Genomic DNA, 17,777 nt, shown 5'->3' with positions numbered 1-17,777 from the left:
GTAAAGATGGAAGTTGCATTTTCATTAGTATTACAATAAGCTAAATCAATTTCCTTAGACTACTTCTTTTTCCTGACAAAATGATAACGAGTCTCAATGTGTTTCGATCTTGCATGGTACATAAGATTGTTGGCTAGTTGATGGAGCTTTGATTACTACACATGATGATCGTTGGTGTTTTCTATTATTCTCTCACATGTTCAAGAACTCACCTCAACCAAACCTCTTCACATGTAGAACTACTCAAATCTTTATATTCAACTTCTTTTGATGGAAAATAAATAATTGATTGTTTCTTGTTGCTCCATGTGATGATCCTAGGTCTAACGTTGAATGCATATCTTGAAGTTGATCTTTTATCATTAGGATATTTGGCCCAATCTAAATCAAAATAACCTATCAACTCGACATAAAAAATATTAGTATATTTAACACCAAAATTAGTAGTCCCTTTCAGATATTGAAGGACTCTTTTCATTGTTTTCTAATGGCTTTCAAGAGACTTGTCTGTGAAATGACTAAGAATGCTAACTGAATATGATATGTCTAGCTTGGTTTTTGTGAGATATTTTGGACTTATCACCAAGTGATGATATAGTGTACCATACACCTCTCTTATCCCATCATCATTGTAGAGTTTGGCATCATGTTATAATGGTATTCACAATGCCTTACAGTGATCCATTTGAAACCTTGTTAGCGGCTCTATTGTATATTTGCTTTTTGTAACTATTATTTAGTCAGCATCTATTCATGTTTCAATACCTAAGAAATAATGAAATTCACAAAGTTCTTCTATTTTAAAAACATGTGACAGATTTATTTTAAGTTCATCAATCAACTTAAATGCATTTCATAATAAGATCATCAACGTGTAGGGAAAACAAAGCAACATTCCCATTTTGATCTAACTTGATAAGCAAGTTAAGACCACTCTTGATTTTCATACAACCTTCTAAAGAAATAAAGATTAAATCTTCGCATACCAAGATATTGGCTCTTATTTCAACCCATATAAATTTTTCTTTAATTTACAAACAAGATGCTCGTGATCCTTCTTTATGAATCCTTCTCGCTAAACTAGATATACTTCCTTGTTTGAACCCCATTCAAAAAAATAGACTTAGCATATAGCTAATGTAATTTCCATATATATTTGTAGCTAATGCAATCATTAAACTGGTTGTATTTAACTTAGATAAAGGTACAAAGGTGTCATCACAATCATTCCCTCTTTTTGTGAGTAACCTTTAGCAACCAATCTAGCTTTATATTTATCTACGATTCCATCAACACTAAAATTGGGTCTAAACAACCATTTGGATCCTATGGGTACTTTATTTTTAGGAAATTAAGTTAATTCCCAAGTATATTTTTTCATTATGCACTCATATTCTTCCTTCGTTGCATCTCTCCATTCTTTTTTCTCATTAGCTTAATCAAAAATCAAAGGTTTTATGCAATTCATTACTTTAGTCATTAAGACATAATATTTAAATCTTACTAGTGGTTGAGTTTGACATGATGAGCTCTTTGTTTCCTCACTTCTTTCATCTCTACTCTTGTTTTGTGGTGAATCATCTCCTTCGCTTAGTGTATTGTGGTTGCTTGAGGTGTACATATCATTGGATTCTTCTTCCTATTTCTATTCATGTTTATCATCTGATTCTTCCTTAACATTATCATAAACACCACATCCGTTCATATTGGGGGATATATATTGAGAAAAAAATGACATAATATATTGAGCATATAATATGGGGTAAAGGGTTTTTATATTTCCGGGTATAAAAAATGGAGCTCAAAGGTAATGGAAAATATAAAGGGGTATAAAAAATATTAATGAAAAAATGGATACCTACAATATCTAGTAAAAGTAAGGGTTTTTTAAATTGGAAGATGTATTGGGTTCGTATTGATAGGGGGTTAAATAATGTGAAGTTTAAATGTGTTTTCCGTTATGTGGTCATATTAAGGGTATCATTTAGTATGCCACGAATGCACATGATATGTCAGAGGTACATTGAGTGAAGCTCCCATGGACTTTATGTGTTGAGGGATCAAATATCTTATATGCTTTATGATCAGAATAATAACCAATGAAAACACAGTTACTAATGTTTGCTTCAAACTTTCTCCTATCTTTTTTGGAACATGAGGAAATGCTTTACTTCCAAATATTCTTAAATGACTTACTTTTGGTTTATAAATATAAAGAACTTCAGAGGGAGTTTTATGATCTAAACATTTATTTGGACTTCTATTATTCAAATAAACAACAGTACTAACAACTTCAACCCAAAAATCATTGGAAAGGTTTTTACCTTTCAACATGCTTGGTGCACATTCCACTAAGGTTCAATTCTTTATTTTTAGATATTACATTTTGATGTGGAGTATGTGGCACTATGTACTATTGTACAATTCCATGGGCTTTTCAATACTTGAAAAATGTACCTGATGTATATTCTCTCCCTTGATCTAATCAGAGGATCTTGATGTCTTTTCGTCTTTATTTCTCAACTAAGTTTTTAAACTCTTTAAGATATTCAAATACATCAATTTTCTTTCTCATTAAATAAACCCATTTATATTTTTTATGAACATGGATAAAGATCAAAAAATAGTATCCTCCACCTAAAGACCTTGTTTGCATAGGCCCACATATATTTGTATACATAAGTCCAAGGATATCCCTTTTTATTCTATATGTATTAGTAGGGAACTCCTCCCTAATGCACACCCTTCACATCTACAATATTCATTCTTAAGAAATGGAAATCCCTCTACAATTCTTTATTTTTTATGTACCAACAAGTCATGATCATTAAGGTGGTCATACCTTTGGTGCCAAAGAGCTTCTTTTTTTCATGGTTGTGGATGTCAATGCCTGATCACTTTTGATTGTGATATAAAGCTTATATAAATATCCAATTCTTTAATATGTTGTAATAACCTTAGAGTGATCCTGCATATAGTTTATCATACAATGTGACTTTACAAATTCTACCTTCAATCCCGATATTTTATGGTAGAAACTAAGATTAGGTTCTTCTTAATGCCAGGCACATACATCACATTATGAATTTTTTTTAATACAACCATTTGGTAGTGTTACAAAAACATCACCATATCCTTTAATTTGGTATGAATGATCATCCCCAAGATATACATTTGCACCATTCTCTGCAATTTAGCCGCTAGACTTTTTAATTCAGTGCAGATTATTTATGGCTTAGCACAATGCTGGGGAGATCTATCTCAGACAATCTACAAGTCATGCCTAACTTATGTCATAAAAAATATTTTCAAATGCCAACTTGGAGCTCTTGGGGCACAATTCGTATCTCATAACTGTTGCTTGCATTATGATGTCTATAAATTTTTCAATGCTACCACTATCACCACCACTAGGGGGAAGTAAAAAATTCTTACACTGCATTTTATTTGTAGACTTCCTTTATTTTTCCACAACCTTGGATTCACAATAGCTACAAAAATGTGCACTCATGCCACTCCAATGTATCATAGGTGTTTAGTTCAAATTGCAATAGGTCATAATGGACAACACACCACTCATTGTTTCTACCATGATCAAGGATCCTTCTTCCTCTTAGTCACCCACTTTACACTTGGTTGGACAACCATAAGGGGACACAAAATGCACATCACAATAGTCTCTTGTTGAACATGCCTCCTTTTCTAGGCAACACACCACAGAGGGACACACCACTCATGAACAAGTTTGGAAACCTCATAAACCAACATTTCCTTGCTGCAACAATAGTGCCTACCTAAGTTCAACACCACTTCAATATGCAGAGGAGGTCTGCGCTACTTAACACAAATTCCCAAGACTCAACAATTCCATAGGATTGCATGCCTCTCTAACCAAGCTCTAATACTAAGATAGAAAATATGGAAAACAAAGTGATGGGAAGATGACAGATGCGACTCTCAGGGGAGGCAAGGCTCAGACCATATATTGTGTACATTCATTTAGCCAAAAAGTAAATACATACATATATATATATATATATATATATATATATATAATTACAAAGTATCTAAGTAGTTTAAACAAACTCCTCATAAATAGGATCAAAAACCTAATTAGAACACACAATACCAACAAGACAATCATCACTCATAACAAAATCCTAATTATGAATCATTCCATAACTTTCTCCATTATTCTCATAGAAGCAATGAACACATGAATGGATTAGTGTAGGGAAAGAAGACAATGTTGGGTGTAGAGCCTAATTATCTTCTGTATTCAAAGGTATCGCCACATTGGACCCCAGTTCGAAATGGGGCGACAATGCTGCCCATAAAATATTTGCTGCAGGGGGGGTCCAGGGGGGGGCGGTTGTGACCTTTGGGGAGCCCCCCACCTAGCAGGGGGCCAAGACTCAACAATTCCATAGGATTGCATGCCTCTCTAACCAAGCTCTAATACTAAGATAGAAAATATGGAAAACAAAGTGATGGGAAGATGATAGATGCGACTCTCAGGGGAGGCAAGGCTCAGACCATATATTGTGTACATTCATTTAGCCAAAAAGTAAATATATATATATATATATATATATATATATATATAATTACAAAGTATCTAAGTAGTTTAAACAAACTCCTCATAAATAGGATCAAAAACCTAATTAGAACACACAATACCAACAAGACAATCATCACTCATAACAAAATCCTAATTATGAATCATTCCATAACTTTCTCCATTATTCTCATAGAAGCAATGAACACATGAATGGATTAGTGTAGGGAAAGAAGACAATGTTGGGTGTAGAGCCTAATTATCTTCTGTATTCAAAGGTATCGCCGCATTGGACCCCAGTTCGAAATGGGGCGACAATGCCGCCCATAAAATATTTGCTGCAGGGGGGGTCCAGGGGGGGGCGGTTGTGACCTTTGGGGAGCCCCCCACCTAGCGGGGGGTTTCGGGGGTAGCGCCCCCAAAGCTAAGAATAGATGTAAAATTGCCTTGTAAAAGTATAGAAATTTCTAGTCAATCTAGGTTGTTCATTAAGCGAAGATCTGACGGTAGAAGTTATGTTTAATTTAGCATTTTTTGCCCTAGAAGGCAACCCCTCACTATATATGAGGGAATTGTATTGCATCTATGCAGATCTGTATTCTGAGTGAGAAAGAGAGAGGAGATTGAGAGCGAAGAGGGTGTTACAGCGGATCTGCTGTAGGTTGTATCTCTTCAGTTTGGTGGATAATATAAAAGGAAGGACTGGTTGTTTCTCTGTGGATGTAGCCCAAACTGGGTGAACCACATATATCTATGTCTCTCTTGTTTTATGCGTTTTCTGTGTTTATATTTATGCAATATTTTATGTGTTCCATTTCTCTGTAATATATCATTTTCTAACAACTGGTATCAGAGTCGAAGGTTTATTTCGCTGATAAACTCACAGGAAAGAAGGGTTCCTGGTTCGAGTGGGAGCAATGGGAGAAGATGGTAAGTTTAGGGTTGAGAAATTTAACGGCCAAAACTTCTCACTGTGGAAGATGCAGATGGAAGATTATCTGTATCAGAAAGATTTGTACCTACCATTAGGTGGAAAAAAAAGATGTCGACGTGTATGATAGATGAAGAATGGAACCTTCTCGATAGAAAGGCACTCGGAACAGTATGGTTGTGCCTCGCAGCATCGGTCGCCTTCAACATTTCGAAGGAAACAACGACAGAGGGTTTGATTAAGGCATTGGCGAAACTATATGAAAAACCCTCGGCCTCAAACAAGGTATTTCTTATGAAACAGTTATTTAATATGAAGATGTCGGAAGGTGGATCTGTTGCAGACCATTTAAATGATTTTAATATTGTTACAAGTTAGTTAAGTTCTGTAGGGGTAAACTTTGATGATGAAGTTAGAGCTCTATTATTCTTGTGCTCATTGCCAAAAAGTTGGAATGGTTTAGTAATGGCCATTAGTAACTCTGTTTCTGGATCTAGTACTTTAAAGTTTGATGATGTTGTCGATGCTATCCTTAGTGAGGAAATGCGACGGAAAAGCTCCGGTGAGACATCAGGTAATGCTTTGAGTGCGGAGTCTAGGGGAAGAAAAATGGAAAGAGGAAAGAGCTCAGGATATCGTAGTAAATCAAGGAAAGGCAGATCCAAGTCTAGATCGGGGATAGTTTGTTGGAAATGCGGAAAGAAAGGACACCTAAAGAAAGATTGTAGATCTCGGAAGGGAAAAGAAGGAGATGCACAGCAAGAAAACAATCATGAAGCAAATGTGACAGGTGAGGTGTTACAAGATGCTTTGATTCTTTCTTTCGAAAATATTATTGATTCCTGGGTGGTAAATTCAGGGGCCTCATTCCATGCCACACCTGATAAGAAATACTTTCATGACTTTGTTTAAGGAGATTTTGGACAAGTCCATTTGGGTGATGATAAACCCTGTAAAATTGTTGGAATGGATAAGGTTCTTGTAAAACAGCAGAATGGAAACCAATGGCTACTAAAGGAGGTAAGGCATGTTCCAGATCTAAAGAAAAATCTAATTTCAATAGGGCAGTTAGGCGGTGAAGGTTGTGTGACAACTTTCACAGATAAAGCTTGGAAGGTTACCAAAGGAACCCTGGTAATAGCAAAAGGCGAAAAGGTTGGTATATTGTATTTATGCAATGGCATTTCTAACTCTGTTAATGCTTTAACTTCCAAAGGAGCAGACGCAGCATTATGGCATCATAGGCTCGAACACATGAGTGAGAAGGGGATGAAGATCCTTCACTCAAGGAATTTGTTGTCGGGTTTGAAGAATGTTGATTTGGACTTCTATGAGAATTGCATTTATGGAAAACAGAAGATAGTCAAATTTCTCAGAGTTGGGAAAGAAAAGAAGAGCGAAAAATTAGAGCTTGTGCATACAGATGTATGGGGACCTGCTCAGGTATCATCTCTTGGTGGCTCTCGTTATTATGTTACTTTTATTGATGATGCAACTAGAAAAACTTGGATTTATTGTATTAAGAATAAATCTGATGTATTTGATATTTTCAAGAAATGGAAAACTTTGGTTGAGATTGAGACAGGAAAGAAATTAAAGTGTCTCAGATCAGACAATGGAGGTGAATAATGCAGCAAAGAGTTTGATAAGTATTGTTCAGAGCATGGAATTCGTAGAGAGAAGACAGTTCCAAGAACACCACAAGAAAATGGTGTGTCAGAAAGGATGAACAGAACAATCATGGAGTTTGCAAGGTTCATGAGATTGCATGCAGGATTTCCTTTACAATTTTGGGCAAATGCTGTAGATACTATTGTTTATCTAATAAACAGAGGACCTTCAAGATCCTTGGATGGTGGTGTTCCAGAGGAAGCATGAACAACTAAAAAGGTAAACTACTCCTTTTTAAATCCTTTTGGTTGTGAGGCCTTTGTCCATATTAATAAAGAAAATAGAACAAAGCTTGAGGCAAAATCAAAGAAATGTACCTTTATTGGATATGGTGTTAATGATTTTGGTTATCGCTTATATGATTATGAAAATCACAAAATCATTAGGAGCAGAGATGTAATATTCAATGAAAATTTCTTGTATAAGAATCAGTTGCGGGAAAAGAAACAGGAAAAAGAAAACAAGGAATACATAGTTCTTGATGAGATCACTGAAAAAGTAAAGGTGCCTGAAAATAATAATAATCAACAACTACAACAACAGCAACCACCACAACAGCAACAGGGACCCCAAACACCTGAAAGTGGTGTTAGAAGATCTACCAAGATAAGTATACCCCCTGAACGATACTCTCCTTCATTATATTATTTATTGTTGACTGATTCTGGTGAACCCGAATGTTATGAAGAAGCAATGTAGGTTGAAAGCAGGAAGAAGTGGGAGTTAGTCATGGAAGAAGGGATGGACTCCTTAATGCATAACCAGACTTGGGACTTAGTCAGGTTGCCTGCAGGTAAAACTACATTGCAGAATAAATGGGTTTACAGGCTAAAGGAAGAAGACGGAGGAAAACAAAGGTACAAAGCTAGACTTGTGGTGAAGAGGTTTGCACAGAAGAAAGGTATTGATTTTGATGAAATATTTTCTCCTCTTGTTAAAATGACTTCAATCAGAACTATTTTAAGTCTAGTAGTAGTTGAAGATTTACATCTTGAGCAGTTAGATGTAAAGACAGCCTTTCTCCATGGGGATTTGGAAGAAGAGATATATATGCAGCAGCCACAAGGATATGAGGTGAAAGGGAAGGAGAAACTAGTGTGCAGGTTGAAGAAGAGCTTGTATAGCTTAAAACAGGCTCCAAGGTAGTGGTATCTAAAATTTGACAAGTTTATGTTTGAACAAGGTTATACTAGATGTCACTCTGATCATTGTGTTTATCTGAAAAAGCAAAATGATGGCAGCTATATTATATTGTTATTGTATGTGGATGACATGCATGTTGCAGGGTCTAACATGCAGGAAATAAATGTGCTCAAAATAAAATTGGCAAATTCATTTGCAATAAAGGATTTGGGAGCTGCAAAACAAATCCTTGGTATGAGAATAACTAGAGACAAGAAAAATCGCAAATTAACATTGTCTCAGAATGAGTACATAGAAAAGGTGTTGAAAAGATTTAATATGCACAATCAAAAACCAGTTAGTACACCTTTTGCTAGCCATTTCAAACTTAGTAAGGAAATGTGCCCAAAGACCCAAGAAGACATGGATTATATGTCTAAAGTTCCATATGCATCAGCAGTTGGAAGCTTAATGTATGCAATGGTCTGCACAAGGCCTGATATTGCACATGTAGTGGGAGTTGTAAGCAGGTACATGAACAATCTAGGAAAGGAACATTGGATGGCAGTGAAATGGATTCTCAGATATTTGAAAGGCACCACAAATCAAGCATTATGCTTTGGTGGTTCAAACATTTCTCTACAGGGATATGTTGATGTAGATATGGCAGGTGACAGAGATAACAGGAGGAGCACTACAGGATATGTATTTACTATAGGTGGAACAGCTGTCAGTTGGGTTTCAAAAATCCAAAGTGTTGTTGCACTTTCAACAACAGAAGCAGAGTATGTTGCTGCTACAGAGGCTAGTAAAGAAATGATTTGGTTACAAAGGTTTATGGGTGAATTGGGTAAGGAGCATGATATGGGCACGTTATACAGTGATAGCCAAAGTGCCATTCATCTTGCAAAGAACTCAGCATTTCATTCCAGGACTAAACACATACAGCTCAAGTACCATTTCATAATATCAGTGTTGGAAGATGGTGAGTTGAAGCTGAAAAAGATACACACTAGCAAGAATCCTGCAGATATGCTAACAAAAGTTGTAACCAGGGAGAAACTGAGAATCTACTCAATTTTAATTGGACTTCAAGTATGATGAAGAAGATGAGAAACAACTAGGTCCAAAGATGAGTCATTGTCCAGCAAATGAAGCAGCGGTGGAGTTGCTATAATCAGTCTCCAAGTGGGAGATTGTTGTGTGTGGAGCCTGATTATCTTCTGTATTCAAAGGTATCGCTGCATTGGACCCCAATTCGAAATGGGGCGGCTACACCGCCCGTAAAATATTCGCTACAAGGGGGGTCCAATGCAGAGATCTGATGGTAGAAGTTATGTTTAATTTAGGGATTTTTTTCCTAGAAGGCAACCCCTCACTATATATGAGGGAATTGTATTGCATCTATGCAGATCTGTATTTTGAGTGAGAAAGAGAGAGGAGATTGAGAGCGAAGAGGGTGTTACAGAGGATCTACTGTAGGTTGTATCTCTTCAGTTTGTTGGATAATATAAAAAGAAGGACTGGTTGTTTCTCTATGGACGTAGCCCTGTTAGATCTGCTACATATTTCAGCGTTTGGAGGAGCAAATACCATCTTGGCCGTGTGATTATGCTAAAAGGGAGCTCGCAGCGGTCCATTTCCTTCTTCTCCTTCATTTTCACTAATACCCCCATCGCCCCGCTATCTCTGTTTTCTTCCAAAAAACCTGAATAAACCTGCTTTCCCTTAGGTCCCACATGCCACGTCACAGTCACCAATCGCAATCACAATCATGGCTTTCAAGAGGTCTTTTATAAGTCATGCCTTTAACATTGCCGATGGCCAATTACCCATTGCCCCTATCGGATGCGATATTGCTGTTAAATCATGTTACAATGGTGTAGTCGGGTCCGGGCTTTAATCGCTATCGGCGATCGCATATGTATAAAGGCCCAAACCCCTTGTCTTCCGCTGATTGCGATATTGCGATCGCTCCTCCGCCGTCCGATCAGTCTCGCAAGATCCAATGGCCCACGTTTGTTCGCACTCGCTTCCGAACTGTCGATGCGATATTCATCGGTGATCGCAAGTCGCAGGGTCAGGGCTTGTTGTTAATGTAGACCACTCCATTCCGCCGATGCGATATCAGGTGCTGGACCCGATACGACTCACCACTCCCTTGTATAAGGTTTCAAGTCCGCTTTCCGCCTCAGATAGTGTATTTTCCTATACTTAGTCTTTCTGCCTTTTGTGCTCCCGATGGTGTATTTTGCTGTCCATCTGCGCAATCCAATGGCTGATATCGCTCCTCCGCCATGCACTCCTCTCACTCCCATCATTGCATACTCTCGAAGAATGAAGGTAACTGGTTTGCCCGTACCTGGCGCATTTCATCTTCAACCACCGCATTCAACAAACAGGATGGCCGAAAAGGGAAAGGACTAGCCTCGAGCAGATAAAACATTTAGCAGTTATGGAGCTTCATCCATATTACACTCTGCCTGCTCAAGAAGTATAGCAGAGCGTCCGAGAAGATCAATTTTGTTCTCAAACACAGCCAGATAGTGGCAAAGACCCATATTAGACAGTTAAAGCAGTTGGTGGTCCATTATGACCCCTCCACGTGTAGAATAGCATAGCATTTTTGTAATCAAACTCTATATATACCCAGAAAACAGATATAATCAAGGCTGATGGTTGTTGTTCTGATGTAAGGTTCAACTTCTGGAGACTGTCATTACTTTGATACAAGCTTCTTTTGCTGTTAATTGCTCACTTTCCATTTCTACTTTGTTCTAGGTTGTGCCTGTTATGCATTTGTTCATGTGCTCTTGATATTTAGCATTAGAGGGGCTATCATCCCACCTCTGTGTTGAAGTCTAGTATGTATCATTGAATGTGTTATGCAGGTTTCTGTTTACTTAATGCCAGAGAGTTGTCATCCTGTCTGTGCTTTAGGAAATGGATTTGCAGACCTCTTTACTGGTTGCAGCTGGCCATCACATGGTCTTGTGCATATGCTGGTGTGGTCAGTATTCTCCATGTACACCTAATCCTCAAACTGTAAGTAATTGGTGGTCTAAATCCTTGTAGTCTGGGGATGTTCACCCATGTCTAGAGTTAAGCATAGTAGAAGTGGTTATATGGCTTGAACAAGCATCATTCCTTCCATTCATCCATTTCCAACATTTTTTTGAGTTTGTAATGTTCCCGAGCATCTCTGAGCTACAACCTAGGAGAGTTTCTTGGGGTGATAACATTAATTGGCGACGTTGCCGGGGAGAGGAGATTAAAGCTCAGCTTCCCTGGGAGAACGACACAGTTCCAGATTTTGATGATAGACAAAGTCTGGGCACATTTCTAGTTGTAATCATCTATCTGGCGACTCCACTGGAGGAAGACCAACCTTTGGCGACTCCACACTATAGTCCTGGCTCAGTCCGTGAGACACACTCGAAGAAATCCTTGGAAATCACTAGCTGTTCCAGTGCCTGACCCTGAGAAGATTGTTAACCCAAAGAAAACATCACAGAAAGGAGCATCAGGATCAGGTAAGCCCAAGAAATCTTATTTGTCTCTTCATGAGAAGTTCTTAGTTGAAGATGCACAGTTTGAGGATCTAAAGCCTAGTATTTCTAGTGAAGAAGCCCTTGCAGAGATTCATAAAGCTCCTTGTCCATTTAGTTCCCCTTTGGATCTTAGTCCAAAGAAAGCGTCCCATACAGTCCATAACATCCCCTCGTCTCTGTCATCCATTTCATTGTTCCATACTACTCAATCTGCCAGTATCCTTCCACATACCCCAGTCATGGCAGGCCAGCAAGCACCTACGAAGATAGAAAGAATTGTAGCTGCTAGGTATGGACCCCTGGTCTTGCATGTTCCTTTGAATCCCATGCCTACGGGAGAATATCATAAATACATGCCCAAGTTCACTGGCACAGAGGGAGTAACAGCTGAAGAACACCTCGAGGCTTTTTATAGTTATGCTGATAACTCAGATATAAGTGAAAATGATGTGTGGATGAGAGTTTTTGTACAGAGCCTTGATGGAGAGGTTAGAAAGTGGTTCATATAATTTGCCCCTAGATCTATTGTTGATATTGAAGCCCTAGATGAAGCATTTTTGAAGCACTGGGGAGATAAGAAGGACTTGTTGTATTACCATACTAAGTTTGGTAACCTGAAGAGGGAAAATGGGGAATCATTGCCTGATTTTAATAGAAGATTCAATCTTATGTATAGTAAGATACCAGCTAAAGTAAATCCTACCCCCACCTCTACCAAACGTGCTTATGCCAGTGCCTTTGACTCTGATTTCTGTTTGCTGCTAAGAGAAAGAAGATGTGCTACTCTAGCTGAAATGCAGGATGCAGCACTAGAGGTAGAATCTAACATTACGGCTGCAGAAAAACTCAGAAGTCATGCCGATAGAAGGAGGCAGAGAGGTGAGGCTTCTTCTTCCTCTACCTCACCTTCCGATCCCAAATTTGATAAAATGACTAGAATGATAGAGTCATTGGCTGCTGAAATATCTAAGCTGAAGGCGGAGCAGAACTCTGGGAAGGCAAGGCTCCCAAATACATTTGCTCTAAGAAATCCCAATCCATTCAGAAGAGCAAATGAATAGATGCAAATCATCTAGAGGGGTAAAGAAGCTAACGAAGATCAAAGAGTTAAAGCTCCTTTCCAAAATGTAGTCATAGAGGAGGAACATATTGAAGATGAGGATGAAATTCACTGTATGGAAGATAAAGGCAGTGCTCCATTTTTTACCTTCGCTGTGTATGAGGAATATTTGCTATAGGAACAAGATAGTCAAAGATGGGACAGATAGGCTGTTCTACAAACTGACGAGTGGCAAAGGTATAATCTGAGGTCAAAAGCAAAAAATGTCAAGGAGAATCCTGCCCAAAGAGTTGTTGTCCAAACAGAGTCACAGAATATCAGACAGAGAAGACCAACAGCTAATCCAGTCATCCTCAAAGCTCCAGCTCAAGACATAAGAGGTCTTGACAAGTCCCCTTCTCCTTTCAGCTTTGAGTCAGAAGTCAAAAAGTTAAAAATATCTGTGCCTCTGGTAGAGTTGGTAAAGAGTGAAGTGTTTAGAAAGCCTATCCTTGAAGCTCTTGAGCTGGAAACCACACAAACCTCCACTGACTCTGTCAATCTACAAGATGATAGGCCTGCAGTCGTGCTTAGCCCAATGACTGAACCTGCTGATAATAATTCTCCATCATTTTATGTCTCCTTGACTACTCATGATAAAATCCTCCACAATTTCCTGCTAGATACAGGGGCCAGCCACTATTTAATGCCAAAAGCTGACATGGAAGAGTTAGGCTTTGACATCACCAGGCCACATCATGACTTATTCTCTTTTGATTCAAGAAAAGTAAATTGCCTGGGACTGATCAAAGATTTAGATATTACCCTAACTCAGCTGCCCATGAAGAGTATGATGATGGATATTGTGGTAGCAGATGTCCCTCCTAAATTTGGGATGTTGTTGTCAAGAGGATGGATTAAAAGACTAGGTGGGCCATTACAAAATGATCTATCTTATGCCATTGTCCCAGTTTTTGGAGGAGAAAGCAGGAGATTGTATAGAGAAGCACAGCTGGCATATGTCGTCAGTGATGAGAAGAATCCTTCTAACCATCCTATTTATGTTGTGGACACTGATTTTGGAGCATGTATCCTCCAAATTGAAGAATCTCAGAAGGCCTCGTTGCAGCTCAAGTCCTTGCCTGATAACGTCCACCATTGGAAAGTTTTTGAGGATGATGATGAAGTGAATAGATTCCTGCAAGTCATTAATGAATTTTCTGAAATGCAAATTGACCAAGAGAATGAAGCCTTGCAAGAAAGCCCCCAATTCCAGCTTAGAAATAAAATTGGCAAAGATGGCATTGTCCAACTTCCCAGCAATCATATTCCTAAGGGTCTAATTCCTCTAGAAAGACTGTTTGACCAGAATGATGTGCCTTATAAAGCTGTCCAAAATGAAGATCAGTCTGCAGTCTGTAAGCATGATATAGGGAGTCCAGGTCAGCCTAGATACATAAATCTGACCACTCATCTGTCTACTGACCAAAATGTTGAATACTGCAATTTAATGAAGCAATTTGCTGATGTTTTTGCTTGGGAATATAGTGACCTGAAAACATATGACAAGAATATAATTCCGCATAAGATTCCTTTAGAGAAAGACACCATACCTTTCAAGTAGAAGCTGAGACCAATAAGCCCTTTGCTCCTTCCTCTGATTGAAAAAGAAATAAAAAAGCTGGAGGAAGACATGGCAAAAAGGATCACTAATTTAGCAGAGGTACACCAAATCAGAGAACAGCTGGTTGAAAGGTTTGTAGCACATCAGAAAAAGATCAAGGAAGCTTCTGACAGGAGGACAAAGACAGATAATTTTCAAGTTGGAGACTTGGTTCAGAAGTGGGATGCACTAAAAGAAAAGAAAGGCAATCATGGTAAGTTTGGTGCTTTCTGGATAGGGCCTTTTATCATTTCTCAGATTCAAGGGAACAACACCTTCATACTGAAAAGTATGGGAGGAGAAGCAGTTTTTTATGGCCCGGTCAATGGGCGTGTTCTGAAAATTTATGTGGTTTAAGGTCTTTTGGCCTTAAAGTTGTAAATATTTTGTTTTATCAATTTAGTGTAAGCAAAGTAGACTCGATGCCCAATGGAACACTAGGAAATTTTGCTAATTTGTTTTTCATAGGAAAGGCATTGATTTGCAAGTTCTTGAGACCTCACAGGGAGGATCTTATCCCCAGAAGGAGCCAGTGTTAGCTCTGCCACATATTTCAGCTTTTGGAGGACCAAATACCAGCTTGGTCGTGTGATTATGCTAAAAGGGAGCTCGCAGTGGTCCATTTCCTTCTTCTCCTTCATTTTCACTAATACCCCCATAGCCCCGCTATCTCTGTTTTCTTCTAAAAAACCTGAATAAACTCGCTTTCCCTCAGGTCCCACATGCCACTTCACAGTCGCCATTCACAATCGCAATCACGGCTTTCAGGAGGTCTTTTATAAGTCATGCCTTTAACATTGCTGATGTCTGATTACCCATTGCCCATATCGGATGCGATATTGCTGTTAAATCATGTTACAATGGTGTAGTCGGGTCCGGGCTTTAATCGCTATCGACGATCGCATATGTATAAAGACCCAAACCCCTTGTCTTCCGCCGATTGTGATATTGCGATCTCTCCTCTGCCGTCCGATCAATCTCGCAAGATCCAACGGCCCACGTTTGTTCGTGCCCGTTTCCGAACTACGGATGTGATATTCATCGACGATCACAAGTCGCGGGGTCAGGGCTTGTTGTTAATGTAGACCACTCCATTTTGCTGATGCGATATCAGGTGCTGGACCCGATACGACTCACCACTCCCTTGTATAAGGTTTCAAGTCCGCTTTCCGCCTCTGATAGTGTATTTTCCTATACTCAGTCTTTTTGCCTTTTGTGCTCCCGATGGTGTATTCCGTTGTCCATCTGCGCAATCCAATGGCTGATATCGCTCCTCCGCCATGCACTCCTCTCGCTCCCATCATTGCATGCTCCCGAAGAATGAAGGTAACTGGTTCACCCGTACCTGGTGCATTTCATCTTCAACCACCGCATTCAACAAACAGTATGGCCGAAAAGGGAAAGGACCAGCCTCGAGTAGATAAAACATTTATCAGTTATGGAGCTTCATCCATATTACACTCTGCCTGCTCAAGAAGTACAACAGAGCATCCGAGAAGATCAATTTTGTTCGCAGACACAGCCAGATAGTGGCAGAGACCCATATTAGACAGTTAAAGTGGTTGGTGGTCCATTATGACCCCTCCACGCGTAGAATAGCAGAGCATTTTTGTAATCAAACTCTACATATACCCAAGAAACAGATGTAATCAAGGTTGATGGTTGTTATTCTGATGTAAGGTTCAACTTCTGGATACTGGTCTTCATTTTCAGCTAATACAAGCTTCTTTTGTTGTTAATTGCTCACTTTCCATTTCTACTCTATTCTAGGTTGTGCCTGTTATGCATTTGTTCATGTGCTCTTGATATTTAGCATTAGAGGGGCTGTCATCCCACCTCTGTGTTGAAGTCTAGTATGTATCATTGAATGTGTTATGCGGGTTTTTGTTTACTTAATGCCAGAGAGTTGTCATCCTGTCTATGCTTTAGGAAATAGATTTGCAGACCTCTTTACTGGTTGCAGTCGGCCATCACATGGTCTTGTGCATCTGTTGGTGTGGTCAGTATTCTCCATGTACACCTAATCCTCAAACTGTGAGTAATTGGTGGTCTAAAGCCTTGTAGTCTGGGGGTGTTCACCCATGTCTAGAGTTAAGCATAGTAGAAGTGGTTATCTGGCTTGAACAAGCATCATTCCTTCCATTCATCCATTTCCAACATTTTGTTGAGTTTGTAATGTTCCCGAGCATCTTTGAGATACAACCTAGGAGAGTTTCTTGGGGTGATAACAAGCCCAAACTGGGTGAACCACGTATATCTTTGTCTCTCTTGTTTTATGCGTTTTCTGTGTTTATATTTCTGCAATATTTTATGTGTTCCATTGCTCTGTAATATATAATTTTCTAACATACAGTAACAAAACTATGAAACAATAAAAAGATGAATGAAGTAATGCAACAAGAAAAGACAATATGGAACATATAGGTGACACAAAAAATGGACTTTCCAGATATGATGTTCTACATAAGTCTCTTTTATTATTTTGTAACCTTTAGATGATTGAAATAAAGTGGCCTTCTCTTAATGGGTAGATTACATTTTATCTCGTACATGTTTTTGGTTTTGAATAATTACCATGTTTTTGGATCTTAAATTCTCTCTATATCATGGACAATTAGGCGTTTGAATGTGGGTGACAATAGGATATTGATCTTATTTTTATTTCTTAAGTGCTTGGGATAATTAAATAATGTTGAAAATAGTATTTTTCTTTTATGTTTCAGTTATATATATATATATATATATATATATATATATATATATATATATATATATATATATATATATATATATATATATATATATATATATATATATTGGTTAAATTAAATATGTTTATTAAAAATGAAATAAAGTGTAAAAAATAGATTTTAATCAGAGAAAAGAGAAAATAAAGTATACAAAGGTGAACAAAAATAATAAGGCACACATCCTCATTCAACTTGAACAAGAACCAACATTATTTCCATATAAGAACATCTATCAAGTTACTAACAACTTTATTATAGAATGAATGCAAGAAAGAGCCCACTCAATATCAAGTAGAATGTAAACACTGATTAGTAATTTGTGATCGTAAATTCAAGAGAGCATTGGAAAAAAACAACTAAGAGGTAAAAATAGAGCAACAATAAGCTAATAAAATATTTTCCTGATGATTCAAAATAGTTGAAAAGTGAATGCAAGAAAAATACCTTTTTAATTCCAAACCCAACAAGAAACCCATATTTTCATTCCATGTT

Source organism: Pinus tabuliformis, chromosome 1_1 (genome assembly GCF_031772625.1).
Source record: "Pinus tabuliformis cultivar Carrire ecotype Pingquan chromosome 1_1, CPIR1, whole genome shotgun sequence".
NCBI classification, from domain to species: Eukaryota; Viridiplantae; Streptophyta; class Pinopsida; order Pinales; family Pinaceae; genus Pinus; species Pinus tabuliformis.
Note: the sequence above shows the minus strand (reverse complement) of the source record.